The 24,083-nt window shown below is 42.6% G+C and overlaps 17 non-coding genes across 17 annotated transcripts; all 17 read right to left on the bottom strand.

The window, feature by feature from the left end:
• Window positions 1-433: 433 nt before the first annotated feature.
• Window positions 434-507, bottom strand: TRNAI-AAU (transfer RNA isoleucine (anticodon AAU)). Its single transcript has one exon. It is a non-coding gene; the product is annotated as a tRNA-Ile (tRNA).
• Window positions 508-1,232: 725 nt separating this feature from the next.
• TRNAI-AAU (transfer RNA isoleucine (anticodon AAU)) lies at window positions 1,233-1,306 on the bottom strand. Its single transcript has one exon. It is a non-coding gene; the product is annotated as a tRNA-Ile (tRNA).
• A 1,790-nt stretch (window positions 1,307-3,096) lies between these two features.
• Window positions 3,097-3,170, bottom strand: TRNAI-AAU (transfer RNA isoleucine (anticodon AAU)). The gene has a single exon. It is a non-coding gene; the product is annotated as a tRNA-Ile (tRNA).
• A 1,175-nt stretch (window positions 3,171-4,345) lies between these two features.
• Window positions 4,346-4,419, bottom strand: TRNAI-AAU (transfer RNA isoleucine (anticodon AAU)). The gene has a single exon. It is a non-coding gene; the product is annotated as a tRNA-Ile (tRNA).
• Window positions 4,420-5,095: 676 nt separating this feature from the next.
• Window positions 5,096-5,169, bottom strand: TRNAF-AAA (transfer RNA phenylalanine (anticodon AAA)). The gene has a single exon. It is a non-coding gene; the product is annotated as a tRNA-Phe (tRNA).
• Window positions 5,170-7,021: 1,852 nt separating this feature from the next.
• TRNAI-AAU (transfer RNA isoleucine (anticodon AAU)) lies at window positions 7,022-7,095 on the bottom strand. The gene has a single exon. It is a non-coding gene; the product is annotated as a tRNA-Ile (tRNA).
• A 498-nt stretch (window positions 7,096-7,593) lies between these two features.
• TRNAI-AAU (transfer RNA isoleucine (anticodon AAU)) lies at window positions 7,594-7,667 on the bottom strand. The gene has a single exon. It is a non-coding gene; the product is annotated as a tRNA-Ile (tRNA).
• A 2,581-nt stretch (window positions 7,668-10,248) lies between these two features.
• On the bottom strand, window positions 10,249-10,322 carry TRNAI-AAU (transfer RNA isoleucine (anticodon AAU)). The gene has a single exon. It is a non-coding gene; the product is annotated as a tRNA-Ile (tRNA).
• Window positions 10,323-11,046: 724 nt separating this feature from the next.
• On the bottom strand, window positions 11,047-11,120 carry TRNAI-AAU (transfer RNA isoleucine (anticodon AAU)). Its single transcript has one exon. It is a non-coding gene; the product is annotated as a tRNA-Ile (tRNA).
• A 1,839-nt stretch (window positions 11,121-12,959) lies between these two features.
• On the bottom strand, window positions 12,960-13,033 carry TRNAI-AAU (transfer RNA isoleucine (anticodon AAU)). The gene has a single exon. It is a non-coding gene; the product is annotated as a tRNA-Ile (tRNA).
• A 725-nt stretch (window positions 13,034-13,758) lies between these two features.
• TRNAI-AAU (transfer RNA isoleucine (anticodon AAU)) lies at window positions 13,759-13,832 on the bottom strand. Its single transcript has one exon. It is a non-coding gene; the product is annotated as a tRNA-Ile (tRNA).
• Window positions 13,833-15,622: 1,790 nt separating this feature from the next.
• On the bottom strand, window positions 15,623-15,696 carry TRNAI-AAU (transfer RNA isoleucine (anticodon AAU)). The gene has a single exon. It is a non-coding gene; the product is annotated as a tRNA-Ile (tRNA).
• Window positions 15,697-16,871: 1,175 nt separating this feature from the next.
• Window positions 16,872-16,945, bottom strand: TRNAI-AAU (transfer RNA isoleucine (anticodon AAU)). Its single transcript has one exon. It is a non-coding gene; the product is annotated as a tRNA-Ile (tRNA).
• A 676-nt stretch (window positions 16,946-17,621) lies between these two features.
• On the bottom strand, window positions 17,622-17,695 carry TRNAF-AAA (transfer RNA phenylalanine (anticodon AAA)). The gene has a single exon. It is a non-coding gene; the product is annotated as a tRNA-Phe (tRNA).
• Window positions 17,696-20,297: 2,602 nt separating this feature from the next.
• Window positions 20,298-20,371, bottom strand: TRNAI-AAU (transfer RNA isoleucine (anticodon AAU)). Its single transcript has one exon. It is a non-coding gene; the product is annotated as a tRNA-Ile (tRNA).
• Window positions 20,372-20,869: 498 nt separating this feature from the next.
• On the bottom strand, window positions 20,870-20,943 carry TRNAI-AAU (transfer RNA isoleucine (anticodon AAU)). The gene has a single exon. It is a non-coding gene; the product is annotated as a tRNA-Ile (tRNA).
• A 2,581-nt stretch (window positions 20,944-23,524) lies between these two features.
• On the bottom strand, window positions 23,525-23,598 carry TRNAI-AAU (transfer RNA isoleucine (anticodon AAU)). The gene has a single exon. It is a non-coding gene; the product is annotated as a tRNA-Ile (tRNA).
• Window positions 23,599-24,083: the final 485 nt, after the last annotated feature.

Below are 24,083 nucleotides of genomic sequence, written 5' to 3'. Positions count from 1 at the left end.
GCTTCCAACAAAACAGCAATCTTGTGTTAGTAACTCTAAAGCTGTGAGTGCCAATTCTGCATCAATCTCATCCTTCTGCAGAAATATTTCCCAAATTGACAAAGTGGCCAATACTGGGATCAAATTCGCTAACTTGGCGTGATTAGCACCATGCTCAGTCAGAAAAAGTAAGCCTTCTGACTGGAGCATAGGAGGGAGGCCAGTTGCAGGGGGGAGTTTCCTTCCCTTGAAAGAAAATGCCTAACTCATTCACAAATACAACCCTTATCCTCACAACAACATTGGTTATGTCCGCAGCAGTACTGACCCGTGACTATGTATGCACAGCTGCTTCCAACAAAACAGCAATCTTGTGTTAGTAACTCTAAAGCTGTGAGTGCCAATTCTGCATCAATCTCATCCTTCTGCAGAAATATTTCCCAAAATGACAAAGTGGCCAATACGGGGATCGAACCCGTGACCTTGGTGTTATTAGCACCACGCTCTAACCAACTGAGCTAACCGGCCAGCTGAGAGGCATATTTCTAACTGGAGCATAAGAGGGAGGCCAGTTGCAGGGGGATTTTTTCTTCCCTTGGAAAAAAAATGCCTAACTCATTCACACATAAAACCCTTATCCTCACAACAACCTAAAGAAAAACTACATGTGATCTGAAGGAAATTCATGAATATGACAATTATCTTCAAACTGACTTGTAGCCTGCATCACATTTAAGTAGAACTGGGACAAAGAAGGTTAAATGCATCTCATTGGTCATTTCCCACAGCAGTACTGACCTGTGACCATTTATGGACTGCTGCTTCCAACAAAACAGCAAACTTGTCATAGTAAATCTAAAGCTGTGGGTGGGAATTCTGCATCAATCTCATGCTTCTGCAGAAATATTTCCCACATTGACAAAGTGGCCAATACTGGGATCAAATTCGCTAACTTGGCTTGATTAGAACCATGCTCAGTCAGAAAAAGTATGCCTTCTGACTGGAGCATAGGAGGGAGGCCAGTTGCAGGGGGGAGTTTTCTTCCTTTGAAAGAAAATGCCTAACTCATTCACAAATACAACCCTTATCCTCACAACAACATTGGTTATGTCCGCAGCAGTACTGACCCGTGACTATGTATGCACAGCTGCTTCCAACAAAACAGCAATCTTGTGTTAGTAACTCTAAAGCTGTGAGTGCCAATTCTGCATCAATCTCATCCTTCTGCAGAAATATTTCCCAAAATGACAAAGTGGCCAATACGGGGATCGAACCCGTGACCTTGGCGTTATTAGCACCACGCTCTAACCAACTGAGCTAACCGGCCAGCTGAGAGCCTTTTTCCCTTGGAAAAAAATGCCTATCTCATTCACACATAAAACCCTTATCCTCACAACAACCTAAAGAAAAACTACATGTGATCTGAAGGAAATTCATGAATATGACAATTATCTTCAAACTGACTTGTATCCTGCATCACATTTAAGTAGAACTGGGACAAAGAAGGTTAAATGCATCTCATTGGTCATTTCCCACAGCAGTACTGACCTGTGACCATTTATGGACTGCTGCTTCCAACAAAACAGCAAACTTGTCATAGTAAATCTAAAGCTGTGGGTGGGAATTCTGCATCAATCTCATGCTTCTGCAGAAATATTTCCCAAATTGACAAAGTGGCCAATACTGGGATCAAATTCGCTAACTTGGCGTGATTAGCACCATGCTCAGTCAGAAAAAGTATGCCTTCTGACTGGAGCATAGGAGGGAGGCCAGTTGCAGGGGGGAGTTTTCTTCCCTTGAAAGAAAATGCCTAACTCATTCACAAATACAACCCTTATCCTCACAACAACATTGGTTATGTCCGCAGTAGTACTGACCCGTGACTATGTATGCAGAGCTGCTTCCAACAAAACAGCAATCTTGTGTTAGTAACTCTAAAGCTGTGAGTGCCAATTCTGCATCAATCTCATCCTTCTGCAGAAATATTTCCCAAATTGACAAAGTGGCCAATACTGGGATCAAATTCGCTAACTTGGCGTGATTAGCACCATGCTCAGTCAGAAAAAGTAAGCCTTCTGACTGGAGCATAGGAGGGAGGCCAGTTGCAGGGGGGAGTTTTCTTCCCTTGAAAGAAAATGCCTAACTCATTCACAAATACAACCCTTATCCTCACAACAACATTGGTTATGTCCGCAGCAGTACTGACCCGTGACTATGTATGCACAGCTGCTTCCAACAAAACAGCAATCTTGTGTTAGTAACTCTAAAGCTGTGAGTGCCAATTCTGCATCAATCTCATGCTTCTGCAGAAATATTTCCCAAAATGACAAAGTGGCCAAGCCGTGACCTTGGCGTTATTAGCACCACGCTCTAACCAACTGAGCTAACCGGCCAGCTGAGAGGCATATTTCTAACTGGAGCATAAGAGGGAGGCCAGTTGCAGGGGGAGTTTTTCTTCCCTTGGAAAAAAAATGCCTAACTCATTCACACAGACAACCCTTATCTTCACAACAACCTAAAGAAAAACTCCATGTGATCTGAAGGAAATTCATGAATATTACAATTATCTTCAAACTGACTTGTGGCCTGCATCACATTTAAGTAGTACTGCGACAAAGAAGGTTAAATGCATCTCATTGGTCATTTCCCACAGCAGTACTGACCTGTGACCATTTATGGACTGCTGCTTCCAACAAAACAGCAAACTTGTCATAGTAAATCTAAAGCTGTGGGTGGGAATTCTGCATCAATCTAATGCTTCTGCAGACATTTTTCCCAAATTGACAAAGTGGCCAATACTGGGATCAAATTCGCTAACTTGGCGTGATTAGCACCATGCTCAGTCAGAAAAAGTATGTTTCTGACTGGAGCATAGGAGGGAGGCCAGTTGCAGGGGGGAGTTTTCTTTCCTTGAAAGAAAATGCCTAACTCATTCACAAATACAACCCTTATCCTCACAACAACATTGGTTATGTCCGCAGCAGTACTGACCCGTGACTATATATGCACAGCTGCTTCCAACAAAACAGCAATCTTGTGTTAGTAACTCTAAAGCTGTGAGTGCCAATTCTGCATCAATCTCATCCTTCTGCAGAAATATTTCCCAAAATGACAAAGTGGCCAATACGGGGATCGAACCCGTGACCTTGGCGTTATTAGCACCACACTCTAACCAACTGGGCTAACCGGCCAGCTGAGAGGCATATTTCTGACTGGACCATAAGAGGGAGGCCAGTTGCAGGGGGATTTTTTCTTCCCTTGGAAAAAAAATGCCTAACTCATTCACACATAAAACCCTTATCCTCACAACAACCTAAAGAAAAACTACATGTGATCTGAAGGAAATTCATGAATATGACAATTATCTTCAAACTGACTTGTAGCCTGCATCACATTTAAGTAGAACTGGGACAAAGAAGGTTAAATGCATCTCATTGGTCATTTCCCACAGCAGTACTGACCTGTGACCATTTATGGACTGCTGCTTCCAACAAAACAGCAAACTAGTCATAGTAAATCTAAAGCTGTGGGTGGGAATTCTGCATCAATCACATGCTTCTGCAGAAATATTTCCCAAATTGACAAAGTGGCCAATACTGGGATCAAATTCGCTAACTTGGCTTGATTAGCACCATGCTCAGTCAGAAAAAGTATGCCTTCTGACTGGAGCATAGGAGGGAGGCCAGTTGCAGGGGGGAGTTTTCTTCCTTTGAAAGAAAATGCCTAACTCATTCACACATAAAACCCTTATCCTCACAACAACCTAAAGAAAAACTACATGTGATCTGAAGGAAATTCATGAATATGACAATTATCTTCAAACTGACTTGTAGCCTGCATCACATTTAAGTAGAACTGGGACAAAGAAGGTTAAATGCATCTCATTGGTCATTTCCCACAGCAGTACTGACCTGTGACCATTTATGGACTGCTGCTTCCAACAAAACAGCAAACTAGTCATAGTAAATCTAAAGCTGTGGGTGGGAATTCTGCATCAATCTCATGCTTCTGCAGAAATATTTCCCAAATTGACAAAGTGGCCAATACTGGGATCAAATTCGCTAACTTGGCTTGATTAGAACCATGCTCAGTCAGAAAAAGTATGCCTTCTGACTGGAGCATAGGAGGGAGGCCAGTTGCAGGGGGGAGTTTTCTTCCTTTGAAAGAAAATGCCTAACTCATTCACAAATACAACCCTTATCCTCACAACAACATTGGTTATGTCCGCAGCAGTACTGACCCGTGACTATGTATGCACAGCTGCTTCCAACAAAACAGCAATCTTGTGTTAGTAACTCTAAAGCTGTGAGTGCCAATTCTGCATCAATCTCATCCTTCTGCAGAAATATTTCCCAAAATGACAAAGTGGCCAATACGGGGATCGAACCCGTGACCTTGGCGTTATTAGCACCACGCTCTAACCAACTGAGCTAACTGGCCAGCTGAGAGTCTTTTTCCCTTGGAAAAAAATGCCTAACTCATTCACACATAAAACCCTTATCCTCACAACAACCTAAAGAAAAACTACATGTGATCTGAAGGAAATTCATGAATATGACAATTATCTTCAAACTGACTTGTATCCTGCATCACATTTAAGTAGAACTGGGACAAAGAAGGTTAAATGCATCTCATTGGTCATTTCCCAGAGCAGTACTGACCTGTGACCATTTATGGACTGCTGCTTCCAACAAAACAGCAAACTTGTCATAGTAAATCTAAAGCTGTGGGTGGGAATTCTGCATCAATCTCATGCTTCTGCAGAAATATTTCCCAAATTGACAAAGTGGCCAATACTGGGATCAAATTCGCTAACTTGGCGTGATTAGCACCATGCTCAGTCAGAAAAAGTATGCCTTCTGACTGGAGCATAGGAGGGAGGCCAGTTGCAGGGGGGAGTTTTCTTCCCTTGAAAGAAAATGCCTAACTCATTCACAAATACAACCCTTATCCTCACAACAACATTGGTTATGTCCGCAGTAGTACTGACCCGTGACTATGTATGCAGAGCTGCTTCCAACAAAACAGCAATCTTGTGTTAGTAACTCTAAAGCTGTGAGTGCCAATTCTGCATCAATCTCATCCTTCTGCAGAAATATTTCCCAAAATGACAAAGTGGCCAATACGGGGATCGAACCCGTGACCTTGGCGTTTTTAGCACAACGCTCTAACCAACTGAGCTAACCGGCCAGCTGAGAGGAATATTTCTGACTGGACCATAAGAGGGAGGCCAGTTGCAGGGGGATTTTTTCTTCCCTTGGAAAAAAAATGCCTAACTCATTCACACATAAAACCCTTATCCTCACAACAACCTAAAGAAAAACTACATGTGATCTGAAGGAAATTCATGAATATGACAATTATCTTCAAACTGACTTGTATCCTGCATCACATTTAAGTAGAACTGGGACAAAGAAGGTTAAATGCATCTCATTGGTCATTTCCCACAGCAGTACTGACCTGTGACCATTTATGGACTGCTGCTTCCAACAAAACAGCAAACTTGTCATAGTAAATCTAAAGCTGTGGGTGGGAATTCTGCATCAATCTCATGCTTCTGCAGAAATATTTCCCAAATTGACAAAGTGGCCAATACTGGGATCAAATTCGCTAACTTGGCGTGATTAGCACCATGCTCAGTCAGAAAAAGTATGCCTTCTGACTGGAGCATAGGAGGGAGGCCAGTTGCAGGGGGGAGTTTTCTTCCCTTGAAAGAAAATGCCTAACTCATTCACAAATACAACCCTTATCCTCACAACAACATTGGTTATGTCCGCAGTAGTACTGACCCGTGACTATGTATGCAGAGCTGCTTCCAACAAAACAGCAATCTTGTGTTAGTAACTCTAAAGCTGTGAGTGCCAATTCTGCATCAATCTCATCCTTCTGCAGAAATATTTCCCAAATTGACAAAGTGGCCAATACTGGGATCAAATTCGCTAACTTGGCGTGATTAGCACCATGCTCAGTCAGAAAAAGTAAGCCTTCTGACTGGAGCATAGGAGGGAGGCCAGTTGCAGGGGGGAGTTTTCTTCCCTTGAAAGAAAATGCCTAACTCATTCACAAATACAACCCTTATCCTCACAACAACATTGGTTATGTCCGCAGCAGTACTGACCCGTGACTATGTATGCACAGCTGCTTCCAACAAAACAGCAATCTTGTGTTAGTAACTCTAAAGCTGTGAGTGCCAATTCTGCATCAATCTCATGCTTCTGCAGAAATATTTCCCAAAATGACAAAGTGGCCAATACGGGGATTGAACCCGTGACCTTGACGTTATTAGCACCACACTCTAACCAACTGAGCTAACCTGCCAGCTGAGAGATATATTTCTAACTGGAGCATAAGAGGGAGGCCAGTTGCAGGGGGATTTTTTCTTCCCTTGGAAAAAAAATGCCTAACTCATTCACACAGACAACCCTTATCCTCACAACAACCTAAAGAAAAACTCCATGTGATCTGAAGGAAATTCATGAATATTACAATTATCTTCAAACTGACTTGTGGCCTGCATCACATTTAAGTAGTACTGCGACAAAGAAGGTTAAATGCATCTCATTGGTCATTTCCCACAGCAGTACTGACCTGTGACCATTTATGGACTGCTGCTTCCAACAAAACAGCAAACTTGTCATAGTAAATCTAAAGCTGTGGGTGGGAATTCTGCATCAATCTAATGCTTCTGCAGACATTTTTCCCAAATTGACAAAGTGGCCAATACTGGGATCAAATTCGCTAACTTGGCGTGATTAGCACCATGCTCAGTCAGAAAAAGTATGCTTCTGACTGGAGCATAGGAGGGAGGCCAGTTGCAGGGGGGAGTTTTCTTTTCTTGAAAGAAAATGCCTAACTCATTCACAAATACAACCCTTATCCTCACAACAACATTGGTTATGTCCGCAGCAGTATTGACCCGTGACTATGTATGCACAGCTGCTTCCAACAAAACAGCAATCTTGTGTTAGTAACTCTAAAGCTGTGAGTGCCAATTCTGCATCAATCTCATCCTTCTGCAGAAATATTTCCCAAAATGACAAAGTGGCCAATACGGGGATCGAACCCGTGACCTTGGCATTATTAGCACCACGCTCTAACCAACTGAGCTAACCGGCCAGCTGAGAGGAATATTTCTGACTGGACCATAAGAGGGAGGCCAGTTGCAGGGGGATTTCTTCTTCCCTTGGAAAAAAAATGCCTAACTCATTCACACATAAAACCCTTATCCTCACAACAACCTAAAGAAAAACTACATGTGATCTGAAGGAAATTCATGAATATGACAATTATCTTCAAACTGACTTGTAGCCTGACTTGGCGTGATTAGCACCATGCTCAGTCAGAAAAAGTAAGCCTTCTGACTGGAGCATAGGAGGGAGGCCAGTTGCAGGGGGGAGTTTTCTTCCCTTGAAAGAAAATGCCTAACTCATTCACAAATACAACCCTTATCCTCACAACAACATTGGTTATGTCCGCAGCAGTACTGACCCGTGACTATGTATGCACAGCTGCTTCCAACAAAACAGCAATCTTGTGTTAGTAACTCTAAAGCTGTGAGTGCCAATTCTGCATCAATCTCATGCTTCTGCAGAAATATTTCCCAAAATGACAAAGTGGCCAATACGGGGATCGAACCCGTGACCTTGGCGTTATTAGCACCACGCTCTAACCAACTGAGCTAACAGGCATATTTCTAACTGGAGCATAAGAGGGAGGCCAGTTGCAGGGGGATTTTTTCTTCCCTTGGAAAAAAAATGCCTAACTCATTCACACAGACAACCCTTATCCTCACAACAACCTAAAGAAAAACTCCATGTGATCTGAAGGAAATTCATGAATATTACAATTATCTTCAAACTGACTTGTGGCCTGCATCACATTTAAGTAGTACTGCGACAAAGAAGGTTAAATGCATCTCATTGGTCATTTCCCACAGCAGTACTGACCTGTGACCATTTATGGACTGCTGCTTCCAACAAAACAGCAAACTTGTCATAGTAAATCTAAAGCTGTGGGTGGGAATTCTGCATCAATCTAATGCTTCTGCAGACATTTTTCCCAAATTGACAAAGTGGCCAATACTGGGATCAAATTCGCTAACTTGGCGTGATTAGCACCATGCTCAGTCAGAAAAAGTATGCTTCTGACTGGAGCATAGGAGGGAGGCCAGTTGCAGGGGGGAGTTTTCTTTCCTTGAAAGAAAATGCCTAACTCATTCACAAATACAACCCTTATCCTCACAACATTGGTTATGTCCGCAGCAGTACTGACCCGTGACTATGTATGCACAGCTGCTTCCAACAAAACAGCAATCTTGTGTTAGTAACTCTAAAGCTGTGAGTGCCAATTCTGCATCAATCTCATCCTTCTGCAGAAATATTTCCCAAAATGACAAAGTGGCCAATACGATCCCCGTGACCTTGGCGTTATTAGCACCACGCTCTAACCAACTGAGTTAACCGGCCAGCTGCGAGGCATATTTCTGACTGGACCATAAGAGGGAGGCCAGTTGCAGGGGGATTTTTTCTTCCCTTGGAAAAAAAATGCCTAACTCATTCACACATAAAACCCTTATCCTCACAACAACCTAAAGAAAAACTACATGTGATCTGAAGGAAATTCATGAATATGACAATTATCTTCAAACTGACTTGTAGCCTGCATCACATTTAAGTAGAACTGGGACAAAGAAGGTTAAATGCATCTCATTGGTCATTTCCCACAGCAGTAGTGACCTGTGACCATTTATGGACTGCTGCTTCCAACAAAACAGCAAACTAGTCATAGTAAATCTAAAGCTGTGGGTGGGAATTCTGCATCAATCACATGCTTCTACAGAAATATTTCCCAAATTGACAAAGTGGCCAATACTGGGATCAAATTCGCTAACTTGGCTTGATTAGCACCATGCTCAGTCAGAAAAAGTATGCCTTCTGACTGGAGCATAGGAGGGAGGCCAGTTGCAGGGGGGAGTTTTCTTCCTTTGAAAGAAAATGCCTAACTCATTCACAAATACAACCCTTATCCTCACAACAACATTGGTTATGTCCGCAGCAGTACTGACCCGTGACTATGTATGCACAGCTGCTTCCAACAAAACAGCAATCTTGTGTTAGTAACTCTAAAGCTGTGAGTGCCAATTCTGCATCAATCTCATCCTTCTGCAGAAATATTTCCCAAAATGACAAAGTGGCCAATACGGGGATCGAACCAGTGACCTTGGCATTATTAGCACCACGCTCTAACCAACTGAGCTAACCGGCCAGCTGAGAGTCTTTTTCCCTTGGAAAAAAATGCCTAACTCATTCACACATAAAACCCTTATCCTCACAACAACCTAAAGAAAAACTACATGTGATCTGAAGGAAATTCATGAATATGACAATTATCTTCAAACTGACTTGTATCCTGCATCACATTTAAGTAGAACTGGGACAAAGAAGGTTAAATGCATCTCATTGGTCATTTCCCACAGCAGTACTGACCTGTGACCATTTATGGACTGCTGCTTCCAACAAAACAGCAAACTTGTCATAGTACATCTAAAGCTGTGGGTGGGAATTCTGCATCAATCTCATGCTTCTTCAGAAATATTTCCCAAATTGACAAAGTGGCCAATACTGGGATCAAATTCGCTAACTTGGCGTGATTAGCACCATGCTCAGTCAGAAAAAGTATGCCTTCTGACTGGAGCATAGGAGGGAGGCCAGTTGCAGGGGGGAGTTTTCTTCCCTTGAAAGAAAATGCCTAACTCATTCACAAATACAACCCTTATCCTCACAACAACATTGGTTATGTCCGCAGTAGTACTGATCCGTGACTATGTATGCACAGCTGCTTCCAACAAAACAGCAATCTTGTGTTAGTAACTCTAAAGCTGTGAGTGCCAATTCTGCATCAATCTCATCCTTCTGCAGAAATATTTCCCAAATTGACAAAGTGGCCAATACTGGGATCAAATTCGCTAACTTGGCGTGATTAGCACCATGCTCAGTCAGAAAAAGTAAGCCTTCTGACTGGAGCATAGGAGGGAGGCCAGTTGCAGGGGGGAGTTTCCTTCCCTTGAAAGAAAATGCCTAACTCATTCACAAATACAACCCTTATCCTCACAACAACATTGGTTATGTCCGCAGCAGTACTGACCTGTGACTATGTATGCACAGCTGCTTCCAACAAAACAGCAATCTTGTGTTAGTAACTCTAAAGCTGTGAGTGCCAATTCTGCATCAATCTCATCCTTCTGCAGAAATATTTCCCAAAATGACAAAGTGGCCAATACGGGGATCGAACCCGTGACCTTGGTGTTATTAGCACCACGCTCTAACCAACTGAGCTAACCGGCCAGCTGAGAGGCATATTTCTAACTGGAGCATAAGAGGGAGGCCAGTTGCAGGGGGATTTTTTCTTCCCTTGGAAAAAAAATGCCTAACTCATTCACACATAAAACCCTTATCCTCACAACAAACTAAAGAAAAACTACATGTGATCTGAAGGAAATTCATGAATATGACAATTATCTTCAAACTGACTTGTAGCCTGCATCACATTTAAGTAGAACTGGGACAAAGAAGGTTAAATGCATCTCATTGGTCATTTCCCACAGCAGTACTGACCTGTGACCATTTATGGACTGCTGCTTCCAACAAAACAGCAAACTTGTCATAGTAAATCTAAAGCTGTGGGTGGGAATTCTGCATCAATCTAATGCTTCTGCAGACATTTTTCCCAAATTGACAAATTGGCCAATACTGGGATCAAATTCGCTAACTTGGCGTGATTAGCACCATGCTCAGTCAGAAAAAGTATGCTTCTGACTGGAGCATAGGAGGGAGGCCAGTTGCAGGGGGGAGTTTTCTTTCCTTGAAAGAAAATGCCTAACTCATTCACAAATACAACCCTTATCCTCACAACAACATTGGTTATGTCCGCAGCAGTACTGACCCGTGACTATGTATGCACAGCTGCTTCCAACAAAACAGCAATCTTGTGTTAGTAACTCTAAAGCTGTGAGTGCCAATTCTGCATCAATCTCATCCTTCTGCAGAAATATTTCCCAAAATGACAAAGTGGCCAATACGGGGATCGAACCCGTGACCTTGGCGTTATTAGCACCACGCTCTAACCAACTGAGCTAACCGGCCAGCTGAGAGGAATATTTCTGACTGGACCATAAGAGGGAGGCCAGTTGCAGGGGGATTTTTTCTTCCCTTGGAAAAAAAATGCCTAACTCATTCACACATAAAACCCTTATCCTCACAACAACCTAAAGAAAAACTACATGTGATCTGAAGGAAATTCATGAATATGACAATTATCTTCAAACTGACTTGTAGCCTGCATCACATTTAAGTAGAACTGGGACAAAGAAGGTTAAATGCATCTCATTGGTCATTTCCCACAGCAGTACTGACCTGTGACCATTTATGGACTGCTGCTTCCAACAAAACAGCAAACTAGTCATAGTAAATCTAAAGCTGTGGGTGGGAATTCTGCATCAATCTCATGCTTCTGCAGAAATATTTCCCAAATTGACAAAGTGGCCAATACTGATATCAAATTCGCTAATTTGGCTTGATTAGAACCATGCTCAGTCAGAAAAAGTATGCCTTCTGACTGGAGCATAGGAGGGAGGCCAGTTGCAGGGGGGAGTTTTCTTCCTTTGAAAGAAAATGCCTAACTCATTCACAAATACAACCCTTATCCTCACAACAACATTGGTTATGTCCGCAGCAGTACTGACCCGTGACTATGTATGCACAGCTGCTTCCAACAAAACAGCAATCTTGTGTTAGTAACTCTAAAGCTGTGAGTGCCAATTCTGCATCAATCTCATCCTTCTGCAGAAATATTTCCCAAATTGACAAAGTGGCCAATACTGGGATCAAATTCGCTAACTTGGCGTGATTAGCACCATGCTCAGTCAGAAAAAGTAAGCCTTCTGACTGGAGCATAGGAGGGAGGCCAGTTGCAGGGGGGAGTTTTCTTCCCTTGAAAGAAAATGCCTAACTCATTCACAAATACAACCCTTATCCTCACAACAACATTGGTTATGTCCGCAGCAGTACTGACCCGTGACTATGTATGCACAGCTGCTTCCAACAAAACAGCAATCTTGTGTTAGTAACTCTAAAGCTGTGAGTGCCAATTCTGCATCAATCTCATGCTTCTGCAGAAATATTTCCCAAGATGACAAAGTGGCCAACCCGTGACCTTGGCGTTATTAGCACCACGCTCTAACCAACTGAGCTGACCGGCCAGCTGAGAGCCATATTTCTAACTGGAGCATAAGAGGGAGGCCAGTTGCAGGGGGAGTTTTTCTTCCCTTGGAAAAAAAATGCCTAACTCATTCACACAGACAACCCTTATCCTCACAACAACCTAAAGAAAAACTCCATGTGATCTGAAGGAAATTCATGAATATTACAATTATCTTCAAACTGACTTGTGGCCTGCATCACATTTAAGTAGTACTGCGACAAAGAAGGTTAAATGCATCTCATTGGTCATTTCCCACAGCAGTACTGACCTGTGACCATTTATGGACTGCTGCTTCCAACAAAACAGCAAACTTGTCATAGTAAATCTAAAGCTGTGGGTGGGAATTCTGCATCAATCTAATGCTTCTGCAGACATTTTTCCCAAATTGACAAAGTGGCCAATACTGGGATCAAATTCGCTAACTTGGCGTGATTAGCACCATGCTCAGTCAGAAAAAGTATGTTTCTGACTGGAGCATAGGAGGGAGGCCAGTTGCAGGGGGCAGTTTTCTTTCCTTGAAAGAAAATGCCTAACTCATTCACAAATACAACCCTTATCCTCACAACAACATTGGTTATGTCCGCAGCAGTACTGACCCGTGACTATATATGCACAGCTGCTTCCAACAAAACAGCAATCTTGTGTTAGTAACTCTAAAGCTGTGAGTGCCAATTCTGCATCAATCTCATCCTTCTGCAGAAATATTTCCCAAAATGACAAAGTGGCCAATACGGGGATCGAACCCGTGACCTTGGCGTTATTAGCACCACACTCTAACCAACTGAGCTAACCGGCCAGCTGAGAGGCATATTTCTGACTGGACCATAAGAGGGAGGCCAGTTGCAGGGGGATTTTTTCTTCCCTTGGAAAAAAAATGCCTAACTCATTCACACATAAAACCCTTATCCTCACAACAACCTAAAGAAAAACTACATGTGATCTGAAGGAAATTCATGAATATGACAATTATCTTCAAACTGACTTGTAGCCTGCATCACATTTAAGTAGAACTGGGACAAAGAAGGTTAAATGCATCTCATTGGTCATTTCCCACAGCAGTACTGACCTGTGACCATTTATGGACTGCTGCTTCCAACAAAACAGCAAACTAGTCATAGTAAATCTAAAGCTGTGGGTGGGAATTCTGCATCAATCACATGCTTCTGCAGAAATATTTCCCAAATTGACAAAGTGGCCAATACTGGGATCAAATTCGCTAACTTGGCTTGATTAGAACCATGCTCAGTCAGAAAAAGTATGCCTTCTGACTGGAGCATAGGAGGGAGGCCAGTTGCAGGGGGGAGTTTTCTTCCTTTGAAAGAAAATGCCTAACTCATTCACAAATACAACCCTTATCCTCACAACAACATTGGTTATGTCCGCAGCAGTACTGACCCGTGACTATGTATGCACAGCTGCTTCCAACAAAACAGCAATCTTGTGTTAGTAACTCTAAAGCTGTGAGTGCCAATTCTGCATCAATCTCATCCTTCTGCAGAAATATTTCCCAAAATGACAAAGTGGCCAATACGGGGATCGAACCCGTGACCTTGGCGTTATTAGCACCACGCTCTAACCAACTGAGCTAACCGGCCAGCTGAGAGCCTTTTTCCCTTGGAAAAAAATGCCTAACTCATTCACACATAAAACCCTTATCCTCACAACAACCTAAAGAAAAACTACATGTGATCTGAAGGAAATTCATGAATATGACAATTATCTTCAAACTGACTTGTATCCTGCATCACATTTAAGTAGAACTGGGACAAAGAAGGTTAAATGCATCTCATTGGTCATTTCCCACAGCAGTACTGACCTGTGACCATTTATGGACTGCTGCTTCCAACAAAACAGCAAACTTGTCATAGTAAATCTAAAGCTGTGGGTGGGAATTCTGCATCAATCTCATGCTTCTGCAGAAATATTTCCCAAATTGACAAAGTGGCCAATACTGGGATCAAATTCGCTAACTTGGCGTGATTAGCACCATGCTCAGTCAGAAAAAGTATGCCTTCTGACTGGAGCATAGGAGGGAGGCCAGTTGCAGGGGGGAGTTTTCTTCCCTTGAAAGAAAATGCCTAACTCATTCACAAATACAACCCTTATCCTCACAACAACATTGGTTATGTCCGCAGTAGTACTGACCCGTGACTATGTATGCAGAGCTGCTTCCAACAAAACAGCAATCTTGTGTTAGTAACTCTAAAGCTGTGAGTGCCAATTCTGCATCAATCTCATCCTTCTGCAGAAATATTTCCCAAATTGACAAAGTGGCCAATACTGGGATCAAATTCGCTAACTTGGCGTGATTAGCACCATGCTCAGTCAGAAAAAGTAAGCCTTCTGACTGGAGCATAGGAGGGAGGCCAGTTGCAGGGGGGAGTTTTCTTCCCTTGAAAGAAAATGCCTAACTCATTCACAAATACAACCCTTATCCTCACAACAACATTGGTTATGTCCGCAGCAGTACTGACCCGTGACTATGTATGCACAGCTGCTTCCAACAAAACAGCAATCTTGTGTTAGTAACTCTAAAGCTGTGAGTGCCAATTCTGCATCAATCTCATGCTTCTGCAGAAATATTTCCCAAAATGACAAAGTGGCCAAGCCGTGACCTTGGCGTTATTAGCACCACGCTCTAACCAACTGAGCTAACCGGCCAGCTGAGAGGCATATTTCTAACTGGAGCATAAGAGGGAGGCCAGTTGCAGGGGGAGTTTTTCTTCCCTTGGAAAAAAAATGCCTAACTCAATCACACAGACAACCCTTATCTTCACAACAACCTAAAGAAAAACTCCATGTGATCTGAAGGAAATTCATGAATATTACAATTATCTTCAAACTGACTTGTGGCCTGCATCACATTTAAGTAGTACTGCGACAAAGAAGGTTAAATGCATCTCATTGGTCATTTCCCACAGCAGTACTGACCTGTGACCATTTATGGACTGCTGCTTCCAACAAAACAGCAAACTTGTCATAGTAAATCTAAAGCTGTGGGTGGGAATTCTGCATCAATCTAATGCTTCTGCAGACATTTTTCCCAAATTGACAAAGTGGCCAATACTGGGATCAAATTCGCTAACTTGGCGTGATTAGCACCATGCTCAGTCAGAAAAAGTATGTTTCTGACTGGAGCATAGGAGGGAGGCCAGTTGCAGGGGGGAGTTTTCTTTCCTTGAAAGAAAATGCCTAACTCATTCACAAATACAACCCTTATCCTCACAACAACATTGGTTATGTCCGCAGCAGTACTGACCCGTGACTATATATGCACAGCTGCTTCCAACAAAACAGCAATCTTGTGTTAGTAACTCTAAAGCTGTGAGTGCCAATTCTGCATCAATCTCATCCTTCTGCAGAAATATTTCCCAAAATGACAAAGTGGCCAATACGGGGATCGAACCCGTGACCTTGGCGTTATTAGCACCACACTCTAACCAACTGGGCTAACCGGCCAGCTGAGAGGCATATTTCTGACTGGACCATAAGAGGGAGGCCAGTTGCAGGGGGATTTTTTCTTCCCTTGGAAAAAAAATGCCTAACTCATTCACACATAAAACCCTTATCCTCACAACAACCTAAAGAAAAACTACATGTGATCTGAAGGAAATTCATGAATATGACAATTATCTTCAAACTGACTTGTAGCCTGCATCACATTTAAGTAGAACTGGGACAAAGAAGGTTAAATGCATCTCATTGGTCATTTCCCACAGCAGTACTGACCTGTGACCATTTATGGACTGCTGCTTCCAACAAAACAGCAAACTAGTCATAGTAAATCTAAAGCTGTGGGTGGGAATTCTGCATCAATCACATGCTTCTGCAGAAATATTTCCCAAATTGACAAAGTGGCCAATACTGGGATCAAATTCGCTAACTTGGCTTGATTAGCACCATGCTCAGTCAGAAAAAGTATGCCTTCTGACTGGAGCATAGGAGGGAGGCCAGTTGCAGGGGGGAGTTTTCTTCCTTTGAAAGAAAATGCCTAACTCATTCACACATAAAACCCTTATCCTCACAACAACCTAAAGAAAAACTACATGTGATCTGAAGGAAATTCATGAATATGACAATTATCTTCAAACTGACTTGTAGCCTGCATCACATTTAAGTAGAACTGGGACAAAGAAGGTTAAATGCATCTCATTGGTCATTTCCCACAGCAGTACTGACCTGTGACCATTTATGGACTGCTGCTTCCAACAAAACAGCAAACTAGTCATAGTAAATCTAAAGCTGTGGGTGGGAATTCTGCATCAATCTCATGCTTCTGCAGAAATATTTCCCAAATTGACAAAGTGGCCAATACTGGGATCAAATTCGCTAACTTGGCTTGATTAGAACCATGCTCAGTCAGAAAAAGTATGCCTTCTGACTGGAGCATAGGAGGGAGGCCAGTTGCAGGGGGGAGTTTTCTTCCTTTGAAAGAAAATGCCTAACTCATTCACAAATACAACCCTTATCCTCACAACAACATTGGTTATGTCCGCAGCAGTACTGACCCGTGACTATGTATGCACAGCTGCTTCCAACAAAACAGCAATCTTGTGTTAGTAACTCTAAAGCTGTGAGTGCCAATTCTGCATCAATCTCATCCTTCTGCAGAAATATTTCCCAAAATGACAAAGTGGCCAATACGGGGATCGAACCCGTGACCTTGGCGTTATTAGCACCACGCTCTAACCAACTGAGCTAACTGGCCAGCTGAGAGTCTTTTTCCCTTGGAAAAAAATGCCTAACTCATTCACACATAAAACCCTTATCCTCACAACAACCTAAAGAAAAACTACATGTGATCTGAAGGAAATTCATGAATATGACAATTATCTTCAAACTGACTTGTATCCTGCATCACATTTAAGTAGAACTGGGACAAAGAAGGTTAAATGCATCTCATTGGTCATTTCCCAGAGCAGTACTGACCTGTGACCATTTATGGACTGCTGCTTCCAACAAAACAGCAAACTTGTCATAGTAAATCTAAAGCTGTGGGTGGGAATTCTGCATCAATCTCATGCTTCTGCAGAAATATTTCCCAAATTGACAAAGTGGCCAATACTGGGATCAAATTCGCTAACTTGGCGTGATTAGCACCATGCTCAGTCAGAAAAAGTATGCCTTCTGACTGGAGCATAGGAGGGAGGCCAGTTGCAGGGGGGAGTTTTCTTCCCTTGAAAGAAAATGCCTAACTCATTCACAAATACAACCCTTATCCTCACAACAACATTGGTTATGTCCGCAGTAGTACTGACCCGTGACTATGTATGCAGAGCTGCTTCCAACAAAACAGCAATCTTGTGTTAGTAACTCTAAAGCTGTGAGTGCCAATTCTGCATCAATCTCATCCTTCTGCAGAAATATTTCCCAAAATGACAAAGTGGCCAATACGGGGATCGAACCCGTGACCTTGGCGTTTTTAGCACAACGCTCTAACCAACTGAGCTAACCGGCCAGCTGAGAGGAATATTTCTGACTGGACCATAAGAGGGAGGCCAGTTGCAGGGGGATTTTTTCTTCCCTTGGAAAAAAAATGCCTAACTCATTCACACATAAAACCCTTATCCTCACAACAACCTAAAGAAAAACTACATGTGATCTGAAGGAAATTCATGAATATGACAATTATCTTCAAACTGACTTGTAGCCTGCATCACATTTAAGTAGAACTGGGACAAAGAAGGTTAAATGCATCTCATTGGTCATTTCCCACAGCAGTACTGACCTGTGACCATTTATGGACTGCTGCTTCCAACAAAACAGCAAACTAGTCATAGTAAATCTAAAGCTGTGGGTGGGAATTCTGCATCAATCTCATGCTTCTGCAGAAATATTTCCCAAATTGACAAAGTGGCCAATACTGGGATCAAATTCGCTAACTTGGCTTGATTAGAACCATGCTCAGTCAGAAAAAGTATGCCTTCTGACTGGAGCATAGGAGGGAGGCCAGTTGCAGGGGGGAGTTTTCTTCCTTTGAAAGAAAATGCCTAACTCATTCACAAATACAACCCTTATCCTCACAACAACATTGGTTATGTCCGCAGCAGTACTGACCCGTGACTATGTATGCACAGCTGCTTCCAACAAAACAGCAATCTTGTGTTAGTAACTCTAAAGCTGTGAGTGCCAATTCTGCATCAATCTCATCCTTCTGCAGAAATATTTCCCAAAATGACAAAGTGGCCAATATGGGGATCGAACCCGTGACCTTGGCATTATTAGCACCACGCTCTAATCAACTGAGCTAACCGGCCAGCTGAGAGTCTTTTTCCCTTGGAAAAAAATGCCTAACTCATTCACACATAAAACCCTTATCCTCACAACAACCTAAAGAAAAACTACATGTGATCTGAAGGAAATTCATGAATATGACAATTATCTTCAAACTGACTTGTATCCTGCATCACATTTAAGTAGAACTGGGACAAAGAAGGTTAAATGCATCTCATTGGTCATTTCCCACAGCAGTACTGACCTGTGACCATTTATGGACTGCTGCTTCCAACAAAACAGCAAACTTGTCATAGTAAATCTAAAGCTGTGGGTGGGAATTCTGCATCAATCTCATGCTTCTGCAGAAATATTTCCCAAATTGACAAAGTGGCCAATACTGGGATCAAATTCGCTAACTTGGCGTGATTAGCACCATGCTCAGTCAGAAAAAGTATGCCTTCTGACTGGAGCATAGGAGGGAGGCCAGTTGCAGGGGGGAGTTTTCTTCCCTTGAAAGAAAATGCCTAACTCATTCACAAATACAACCCTTATCCTCACAACAACATTGGTTATGTCCGCAGTAGTACTGACCCGTGACTATGTATGCAGAGCTGCTTCCAACAAAACAGCAATCTTGTGTTAGTAACTCTAAAGCTGTGAGTGCCAATTCTGCATCAATCTCATCCTTCTGCAGAAATATTTCCCAAATTGACAAAGTGGCCAATACTGGGATCAAATTCGCTAACTTGGCGTGATTAGCACCATGCTCAGTCAGAAAAAGTAAGCCTTCTGACTGGAGCATAGGAGGGAGGCCAGTTGCAGGGGGGAGTTTTCTTCCCTTGAAAGAAAATGCCTAACTCATTCACAAATACAACCCTTATCCTCACAACAACATTGGTTATGTCCGCAGCAGTACTGACCCGTGACTATGTATGCACAGCTGCTTCCAACAAAACAGCAATCTTGTGTTAGTAACTCTAAAGCTGTGAGTGCCAATTCTGCATCAATCTCATGCTTCTGCAGAAATATTTCCCAAAATGACAAAGTGGCCAATACGGGGATTGAACCCGTGACCTTGACGTTATTAGCACCACACTCTAACCAACTGAGCTAACCTGCCAGCTGAGAGATATATTTCTAACTGGAGCATAAGAGGGAGGCCAGTTGCAGGGGGATTTTTTCTTCCCTTGGAAAAAAAATGCCTAACTCATTCACACAGACAACCCTTATCCTCACAACAACCTAAAGAAAAACTCCATGTGATCTGAAGGAAATTCATGAATATTACAATTATCTTCAAACTGACTTGTGGCCTGCATCACATTTAAGTAGTACTGCGACAAAGAAGGTTAAATGCATCTCATTGGTCATTTCCCACAGCAGTACTGACCTGTGACCATTTATGGACTGCTGCTTCCAACAAAACAGCAAACTTGTCATAGTAAATCTAAAGCTGTGGGTGGGAATTCTGCATCAATCTAATGCTTCTGCAGACATTTTTCCCAAATTGACAAAGTGGCCAATACTGGGATCAAATTCGCTAACTTGGCGTGATTAGCACCATGCTCAGTCAGAAAAAGTATGCTTCTGACTGGAGCATAGGAGGGAGGCCAGTTGCAGGGGGGAGTTTTCTTTTCTTGAAAGAAAATGCCTAACTCATTCACAAATACAACCCTTATCCTCACAACAACATTGGTTATGTCCGCAGCAGTATTGACCCGTGACTATGTATGCACAGCTGCTTCCAACAAAACAGCAATCTTGTGTTAGTAACTCTAAAGCTGTGAGTGCCAATTCTGCATCAATCTCATCCTTCTGCAGAAATATTTCCCAAAATGACAAAGTGGCCAATACGGGGATCGAACCCGTGACCTTGGCATTATTAGCACCACGCTCTAACCAACTGAGCTAACCGGCCAGCTGAGAGGAATATTTCTGACTGGACCATAAGAGGGAGGCCAGTTGCAGGGGGATTTCTTCTTCCCTTGGAAAAAAAATGCCTAACTCATTCACACATAAAACCCTTATCCTCACAACAACCTAAAGAAAAACTACATGTGATCTGAAGGAAATTCATGAATATGACAATTATCTTCAAACTGACTTGTAGCCTGACTTGGCGTGATTAGCACCATGCTCAGTCAGAAAAAGTAAGCCTTCTGACTGGAGCATAGGAGGGAGGCCAGTTGCAGGGGGGAGTTTTCTTCCCTTGAAAGAAAATGCCTAACTCATTCACAAATACAACCCTTATCCTCACAACAACATTGGTTATGTCCGCAGCAGTACTGACCCGTGACTATGTATGCACAGCTGCTTCCAACAAAACAGCAATCTTGTGTTAGTAACTCTAAAGCTGTGAGTGCCAATTCTGCATCAATCTCATGCTTCTGCAGAAATATTTCCCAAAATGACAAAGTGGCCAATACGGGGATCGAACCCGTGACCTTGGCGTTATTAGCACCACGCTCTAACCAACTGAGCTAACAGGCATATTTCTAACTGGAGCATAAGAGGGAGGCCAGTTGCAGGGGGATTTTTTCTTCCCTTGGAAAAAAAATGCCTAACTCATTCACACAGACAACCCTTATCCTCACAACAACCTAAAGAAAAACTCCATGTGATCTGAAGGAAATTCATGAATATTACAATTATCTTCAAACTGACTTGTGGCCTGCATCACATTTAAGTAGTACTGCGACAAAGAAGGTTAAATGCATCTCATTGGTCATTTCCCACAGCAGTACTGACCTGTGACCATTTATGGACTGCTGCTTCCAACAAAACAGCAAACTTGTCATAGTAAATCTAAAGCTGTGGGTGGGAATTCTGCATCAATCTAATGCTTCTGCAGACATTTTTCCCAAATTGACAAAGTGGCCAATACTGGGATCAAATTCGCTAACTTGGCGTGATTAGCACCATGCTCAGTCAGAAAAAGTATGCTTCTGACTGGAGCATAGGAGGGAGGCCAGTTGCAGGGGGGAGTTTTCTTTCCTTGAAAGAAAATGCCTAACTCATTCACAAATACAACCCTTATCCTCACAACATTGGTTATGTCCGCAGCAGTACTGACCCGTGACTATGTATGCACAGCTGCTTCCAACAAAACAGCAATCTTGTGTTAGTAACTCTAAAGCTGTGAGTGCCAATTCTGCATCAATCTCATCCTTCTGCAGAAATATTTCCCAAAATGACAAAGTGGCCAATACGATCCCCGTGACCTTGGCGTTATTAGCACCACGCTCTAACCAACTGAGTTAACCGGCCAGCTGCGAGGCATATTTCTGACTGGACCATAAGAGGGAGGCCAGTTGCAGGGGGATTTTTTCTTCCCTTGGAAAAAAAATGCCTAACTCATTCACACATAAAACCCTTATCCTCACAACAACCTAAAGAAAAACTACATGTGATCTGAAGGAAATTCATGAATATGACAATTATCTTCAAACTGACTTGTAGCCTGCATCACATTTAAGTAGAACTGGGACAAAGAAGGTTAAATGCATCTCATTGGTCATTTCCCACAGCAGTAGTGACCTGTGACCATTTATGGACTGCTGCTTCCAACAAAACAGCAAACTAGTCATAGTAAATCTAAAGCTGTGGGTGGGAATTCTGCATCAATCACATGCTTCTACAGAAATATTTCCCAAATTGACAAAGTGGCCAATACTGGGATCAAATTCGCTAACTTGGCTTGATTAGCACCATGCTCAGTCAGAAAAAGTATGCCTTCTGACTGGAGCATAGGAGGGAGGCCAGTTGCAGGGGGGAGTTTTCTTCCTTTGAAAGAAAATGCCTAACTCATTCACAAATACAACCCTTATCCTCACAACAACATTGGTTATGTCCGCAGCAGTACTGACCCGTGACTATGTATGCACAGCTGCTTCCAACAAAACAGCAATCTTGTGTTAGTAACTCTAAAGCTGTGAGTGCCAATTCTGCATCAATCTCATCCTTCTGCAGAAATATTTCCCAAAATGACAAAGTGGCCAATACGGGGATCGAACCAGTGACCTTGGCATTATTAGCACCACGCTCTAACCAACTGAGCTAACCGGCCAGCTGAGAGTCTTTTTCCCTTGGAAAAAAATGCCTAACTCATTCACACATAAAACCCTTATCCTCACAACAACCTAAAGAAAAACTACATGTGATCTGAAGGAAATTCATGAATATGACAATTATCTTCAAACTGACTTGTATCCTGCATCACATTTAAGTAGAACTGGGACAAAGAAGGTTAAATGCATCTCATTGGTCATTTCCCACAGCAGTACTGACCTGTGACCATTTATGGACTGCTGCTTCCAACAAAACAGCAAACTTGTCATAGTACATCTAAAGCTGTGGGTGGGAATTCTGCATCAATCTCATGCTTCTTCAGAAATATTTCCCAAATTGACAAAGTGGCCAATACTGGGATCAAATTCGCTAACTTGGCGTGATTAGCACCATGCTCAGTCAGAAAAAGTATGCCTTCTGACTGGAGCATAGGAGGGAGGCCAGTTGCAGGGGGGAGTTTTCTTCCCTTGAAAGAAAATGCCTAACTCATTCACAAATACAACCCTTATCCTCACAACAACATTGGTTATGTCCGCAGTAGTACTGATCCGTGACTATGTATGCACAGCTGCTTCCAACAAAACAGCAATCTTGTGTTAGTAACTCTAAAGCTGTGAGTGCCAATTCTGCATCAATCTCATCCTTCTGCAGAAATATTTCCCAAATTGACAAAGTGGCCAATACTGGGATCAAATTCGCTAACTTGGCGTGATTAGCACCATGCTCAGTCAGAAAAAGTAAGCCTTCTGACTGGAGCATAGGAGGGAGGCCAGTTGCAGGGGGGAGTTTCCTTCCCTTGAAAGAAAATGCCTAACTCATTCACAAATACAACCCTTATCCTCACAACAACATTGGTTATGTCCGCAGCAGTACTGACCTGTGACTATGTATGCACAGCTGCTTCCAACAAAACAGCAATCTTGTGTTAGTAACTCTAAAGCTGTGAGTGCCAATTCTGCATCAATCTCATCCTTCTGCAGAAATATTTCCCAAAATGACAAAGTGGCCAATACGGGGATCGAACCCGTGACCTTGGTGTTATTAGCACCACGCTCTAACCAACTGAGCTAACCGGCCAGCTGAGAGGCATATTTCTAACTGGAGCATAAGAGGGAGGCCAGTTGCAGGGGGATTTTTTCTTCCCTTGGAAAAAAAATGCCTAACTCATTCACACATAAAACCCTTATCCTCACAACAAACTAAAGAAAAACTACATGTGATCTGAAGGAAATTCATGAATATGACAATTATCTTCAAACTGACTTGTAGCCTGCATCACATTTAAGTAGAACTGGGACAAAGAAGGTTAAATGCATCTCATTGGTCATTTCCCACAGCAGTACTGACCTGTGACCATTTATGGACTGCTGCTTCCAACAAAACAGCAAACTTGTCATAGTAAATCTAAAGCTGTGGGTGGGAATTCTGCATCAATCTAATGCTTCTGCAGACATTTTTCCCAAATTGACAAATTGGCCAATACTGGGATCAAATTCGCTAACTTGGCGTGATTAGCACCATGCTCAGTCAGAAAAAGTATGCTTCTGACTGGAGCATAGGAG

The sequence above is a fragment of the Ambystoma mexicanum genome, chromosome 1p (assembly GCF_040938575.1).
Source record: "Ambystoma mexicanum isolate Mex_15411 chromosome 1p, UKY_AmexF1_1, whole genome shotgun sequence".
Taxonomy (NCBI): domain Eukaryota; kingdom Metazoa; phylum Chordata; class Amphibia; order Caudata; family Ambystomatidae; genus Ambystoma; species Ambystoma mexicanum.
Note: the sequence above shows the minus strand (reverse complement) of the source record. Positions and strands in the feature narration are given on the sequence as shown.